Genomic DNA, 6,541 nt, shown 5'->3' with positions numbered 1-6,541 from the left:
TCTTCATCACCGAACTGTTCATCTCAGCAGGATGGTTTTTTTCTCTCCCAGTAACAGCGTACCACATCAAAGTTTGCAGGAAGCATCTCCGAGAAGGTTTTCAGTTGAGACCGTTCCAAAAGATCGTCTGCTGCAGGTTGCTCCAACTGGTCTTTACTAAGCCTGGTCCTAACTGCCAAGTGTGTCTTTATAATGGACTAGAAAGGACTTTGTTTGCAGCAATTTTATGATGGAGAAGAAAAAAAGGAAATCTCATAGACATTGAGATACAATAGTTACAGTTACTGTCACAGTTAAGCATCTTAGTCGTTCTGTATTGAAACCAAAACTAACTGAAAGATAGAAGCCAACTCAAAACCCCGGAGGGCCGAGGAGATTAAAGAATTGCAGAACAGCGTGTCAATAGTAGATTCTAATACAGTATATCAAATTTAGTTTTGGCTACAAAGCCGATTGTTTTGTGTAAAATTGCTTCAGTGAACGATCAGTGACCTCGCCCTGCACATCTTCACCACTTCCCTCAAACATAGCTGTCTTATTCAGAGCTGGGTTTTATTTTTTATTTTTCGAAGAAATAATGAATGAGCTTCTGACTAGACGTAAGATTTACACCCGGGCTTAGCCAGAAGATAACTTCAGCCTCGATGGTGCAACCTTCGTAACTATTAAGCTAAGTTGTCATAACTCTGGTGTTACTATGGAATTTGTTCTCTGCTCTCGTCATGGAAGTTGCTTCGCCCAGTCTAGACGCAGTCTGCACAGCCCGTTACCAATTTAGATTCAGACGTGCCTCTGTTATCCCAAAGCAACCTGAAGATGGAGCACAGGATTAGGAGCAACGTTTCAATCTTGTTCTTTTTAGTGGACTCGGGCATCTCAATAAGTGGTATTATGTCAGTACTCGAGCCCTTAGGCTAACTTGGGGGAAGATGTGCGAGTCCTGAGCCGAGTCACCGGCCCCAGTAACCCCAGTAAGCCCAGTAACTCTTCATAGCTCACTCACGCAATCCATAATAACTTGCAGCTTGCTGTTTTTTTTAACGAGGCGGGGTGTCAGCTAGAGATTGTGTTTATTCTCACAAGGAGTTCAGTCATCTATTGCTCAGTGATTCCACAGGTAGTTTAACAAAATTCACTTTTTGTATGTTCATATTTAAGGAAATCTTTCATCCAGTCTTACTCAGAATGCCAACTTCAGACTGTTAAAAGTTTAAACAATGTGGAAGTAAGTACAGGATAATCGATGCTTCTGCACAATACGTTTTGGTGTAAGTAATGGATTGGTGTTTATGATGAACAGAATCTCTATATTAATAATGCAAAGCAGGGAGGTGATTGAAAATTAATGGATTTTCTTAATCACTCTGTAGCAACAAGTGTAGTCCAGATTTCACTGTCGGGCGTGGCCATCATTTATCAAATTGATGTATTTTAAGTTTTCTTTTTTACTCACTGAAATGGTTAAATACTTTTCATCATTATTCCTAATTTTGTGTGTACACATAAGCATTTTTACTCAAACTAAAATAGGTATTAAGTGTTTTGAAGAGCTATTTTAGTAGCCCATTTTAGTCATTGTTTTAATCTCATACTGTACTGTGATTACACTTTATTTTCATATCTGTAAATACATTTTCTTTATATTTAGATGATATGGATTGTTATTAACTATACATGTAAAGACATTATGTATGTACAGAAATGATGAGTTCAAGTAATGCTATTTTTCATGTAAGTTATTTCTAACAATTACTGCTTTGATGGGAACGTTCAGCTATTTTAGAGCGACAGTAGATCATATATGGGACTTTCCCCCATATACAGTTGTTAACTGGTCTGGTAAGATATTATATAAAGCATATTTTAATGATTTATTTTCATTAAGCATTTGAATCACTAAACTAGTATGAAGGTAATTAGCGCTGTTCACATTTTATCAAAATATATGCAACATTTTTCACTTTTGGGCTATGAAGTGTGCTCGTGGAATACTGTTTATATAATCAAATAGAAATTTATAGATAACATCTGCTATTAAATTATGCATTTTAAAACTTTAAGTACAAAATAATTGAATTTGTTGATGAATAATTCAAGTTGTCCATTTTATTTATATTTATATAGCCCAGTACCACACATGTACCTGTCTGTACATGATTGCATTAATCTTTGAACTTTTAAAAAGAATCAATAAATACATGTAAAATGCTTTCAAATTTAACTTGTTATTCCTTTTCGTTACGTCCCTGTCTGCATATTAAACATCCTTTGGTGGTCATAGAGGTCATAGTATAGCATGCCATGAAAAAATGCATTTAAAAATACCAATATAATGCCATAACAATGTTTTAAGAAGTTGTGTTGTATGATGTCATAGTAAAGTATTTTATAAAAGTCAAAAAAAGAGTAGTGTCATAAATATGTCAAAAGGTCGAATGCCGTGAAAAAGTAATTGTATAGTATGTTTTAAAAATGTCATGAAAAGTCGCAGTAATATACATGTAGTATACTATGCTACAATAATGTCAGAAAAAGTGGCATCGTACAGATAACCAACTACAAGCCTAAAGCCCATCACTCTATGAAGGACCTTTGCCTAAAGCAACCTGAACACGTTTACTGTTTGAAAGACAATGGGACCACCAGCTCCAGACCACCAGCTCCTCCTCCCCCAGCTCATCACTGGACTTGGTTGTCAGTTTATTGAAAGCACGAGGAGCGCCACACCGAGAAGATGGAGGACGTCCCTGCAACAACAAAACGACGATGACGTAAAAAGATATTTTGTTTTACGTGTGCATCGTTCCTGTGCGATCCTCAATTATATGCAGGCTCCCTGAATACAAACAACCCAAACAAATTAGAACTTAGCCACCAAACCTGTGAGACCCCCTCTCTAAAAGCATGTGCATTGTGCAGTGGTTGTATGAGCGGTACCAAGGGTCCAGCGCCAGCAAGCAGAGACACATCTTTATAGGAAAGGAGCCCCAGCTTTGAAGTGTGAAAGCTTTGGAAGAGAAACACAGTGCACATTATTTTCAGACAGTTTGCTTCAGATCAGGCTGTAAAAGGTCCAAATGAAAAGCTTTCAGACAGAGAGGCACTAATAATAGGGATTGTTCCTGTTCCACACAATGTACAAGATGGCGACGTACTGTATATCTGCCAGCTCTCAGAGCAACATGATTCGCATTGACTCGTCACACGGTCACTCGCACTATGGAAGGCGACGGCACTGACCTGGAACGAAACCACACAGGTCAGCGAAGCGTGTCTTAGAAACTCATTTACTCATTAAATATCGCCAGAGAGAGCGGAGCGATAAAGTATAATTGGCTGTCTCTGCGGTCCAATATTGATCTAAATAAATTAATGTTAATGCCCATGAGAAACTGGTGGTAGGAGTTAAATGAACTATGCAAATCCACAGACGGCTTGTGTGTAATTACTTTGCCTGTTTTAATGTGAGAAACTGCAGTTTATTTCCTGTGGGTGGAGTTTTAATCTCTCCCACTGTGCCCAGCAACAGTGAATACACCACAGGTCTAATTCAGCACCACCGTCTGTCGACCAGAACTTGGACCTGTAGACTTGAGTCAGACTTGAGTCAGACTTAATTCACTTAAGACTCGATCTGGTAAAAATCCAGAACAAAAGACAACAGCAGACGGGCCTTGGATCATCACATGAATTAAGTCTCTGACATCACTTGAAAATCCTTAAAAGACTTGTAATTTATCTCAAGACTTGACTTGTCCGTCTATAACGGAATGTACTGAACAGGAAGAAAACAAACACTGTCTTATTATAAAACTGCCATTGTGCTCAGATTCTCGAGTACAATGGATTGGAAGAACAAAGCCTGTAGAGGGAGAGCTAATAGATTCAGGGCCGTTCAGTTCAGTTCTTTGTACTGGTTCAATCATCTGAAATCTCTCTTATATCCTGAAAAAGTAATTGGTCCTTGCAAATCAAATTGTCTTATTTACTTTGTCAATCGTAAACGTACATGTTAGAAAACAAATTCAAACAACTCAATCTTTTATTATTTATCCGAGGCTTTTAGGTACTTCATCTCTACTCTTCATCACTGCTGCTTTCAGGACTCAAAAGAAATAATGACTAAATTATGCAGGAGCCGAGAGAAAGGTTCATTTTCAAGCCACACAGCAGCACTTTAAGGCCTGACAGGAAATTCCTGCCACAAAGTCCATTAATAATTCTCCAAGAACATTGAATACATTATTGTTTGTTCAGCCTCAGCGTCCAGCATCTGATGTCCAAATGTGACCATAACCATCACTTCACTCCAGCAGCAACCCCGTCTCTTATGTACATGTCATGAAGACTACAATTAAGTTTCTATCGGACCTTAAATTAACATTTTGATTTGACTCTGGGCACAATTCACTATCAGAGCATCTAAATCAATTCAGGGCTATGCTGTGGAACTTGAAGCTACGCTAATCGATATGTATATTTCACAATAATGGCTCGTATGTGCATAGCTCCAAAGCTCAACTGTCAGACAACATGAACATAATTCACTGAACTCGAGTTTTTTCACTTCTAACATGTCCATCGTTCCAACACCTCTACATCATACGCTGTCTTGCCCAGGCATGTAAATGTAATTCATCCAACCTGTAACCACAAAACCATTCATGTTCCCACTGACTATGGATCTTCTAATTGTCCTTGTTGTCCTCCCTCCATGATATTGTTATTCATGCCACTCTGTTCCTGAAGTTTCAATCAATTATCATTCTGTGTGGCGCACAGCGATGCATAATATTACTGCAGCAGCTCTTCAGGTGTCTGGCAGAGCAACAGAGAGCAGAGAGAACACACACATTAGTCATTTGTAGGGTAAATGTCTTGCCAGAGAAACACTGTACTGATATAGCGAATTTCAGACCAGACTGTGTGTCCTACATTACGCTAGCATGACTCTTAATATCAATCACAAAGGCCAGACTGGGTCGTGAGAGGTTTCATAAAGAGAGGTCTCACAAGTACGTACCGTCTCAAGTGTGGAGCCTGGCTTCACCGAGTGTCGGTCTCTTAACTCACGCACTGATGCTCGAGCCCACAACCTCACGGCTTCTAAGTAAATGTTATGCTTCCACAAATAGCAGCTGATCGGTTTATCTGTCGGAAGTGATTTGTTGCAAATGGTCAAAGCCTGCAGGGTTTAGTAGCATTTCCAAACGACAACCCAATAAACTCCAGCCGCTGACCTTTTTGCTCTAGTCATTGGCCTTGTTCAGCCCAACTCAATTACGAGCCCCTAATGTCTCACACAAACACACAAAGAGCCTGTTGCAGTCAGAGGCCAGAAGGCATCTCAAGATGAAAAGCCTTAATCTTGTTTTATTTTTATTTATTTTTCCTTCTTATGAAGCTTTTATTTCCTTTGGATTGCAGCTGTTTTGGTTGCCTGATGCTTTGCTGACTTTATTTGTGTTTTTCTCTCACTTTCAAATGTGCTCATGTGTTGATAATAATTTGCTAATAGATGGTGGTTTAAGGACAGCGGAGGATACAAAGATCATCATTATCTCCACATGGACTCACCCCTGAATACGGTGGAGACTGAAAACCCACACACACATTAAACCGTACGTCAGCCACGGTACATTAGTTCTCTCAATACGTTCATTGACACGATAGTTTTCTTCTTCTTGCTGAGTAGCCTACTGATCCTACTGGGTCAGAGTGCCTCAAAATGAATGGGTCTATAATTAGGTTTGGATCATTTCAGATACTACAGCTAAAGACAATAATAGCCCTCATTTTCTCTACACAGACACATACATTATAAACACATTTATAGAAAGAGGAAAATGATACTGTGATAACATTTGGGAATATTTTCCTGGGGCCTAAATGATCTGTATTAGTCCAAATAACACCACAACATAAAAGGACATTTGTATGTGATTACTGAAGCCAACAAATTCCCTCCTTCACTTCTCAATCTCTCATTATCAGTCAACCTGCTCCAGGCTGCGCTGCTAATCTGTGTCGTTATGATTCACTCACTTATAGCTTTGTGAGAGAAGATCATGGTGCCAAATATTGATTGAGCTGAGGCAAGTAATATGTGTGAGCTTTTAAAATCCGCCATATCGCTGCAAGAATCAAATAAAATGGAAAAACAGCTTCTATATTTTGCTGTGTGTGAAACATTGGGGGAATTGCTCAGTTTCTGACCCCCTCCTCCTCTGTGACACATCACATGAGTGAGTTGCTGCTGTAGTCGGCCCGGTTTGGGTGTGAGTTACATAATGCACCAAATGGGGTCCGTTCTTTTTTTTATGTTAGTAGCAACAATGAATGTCCAGCCAAACACAAACACTTCAGCTTGATAATTGCGTGCTCATCTGCTGACTGTTACTGAGGGGAGGAAAACAACAGAAACTGTGAAGCGCATCAACAATGATCTACTTAGTGACATCATTACCTCAGCAATCGGCACTAAAGCTCAGCTTTTTTTTACATTTTCACCATTGTCTTTTGATTTCCATTTGTCCTTTTT

The sequence above is a fragment of the Taurulus bubalis genome (assembly GCF_910589615.1).
Source record: "Taurulus bubalis genome assembly, chromosome: 3".
In the NCBI taxonomy this organism is placed as follows: domain Eukaryota; kingdom Metazoa; phylum Chordata; class Actinopteri; order Perciformes; family Cottidae; genus Taurulus; species Taurulus bubalis.
The sequence above is the reverse complement of the archived record's forward strand: the minus strand, read 5'-3'. Positions refer to the sequence as shown.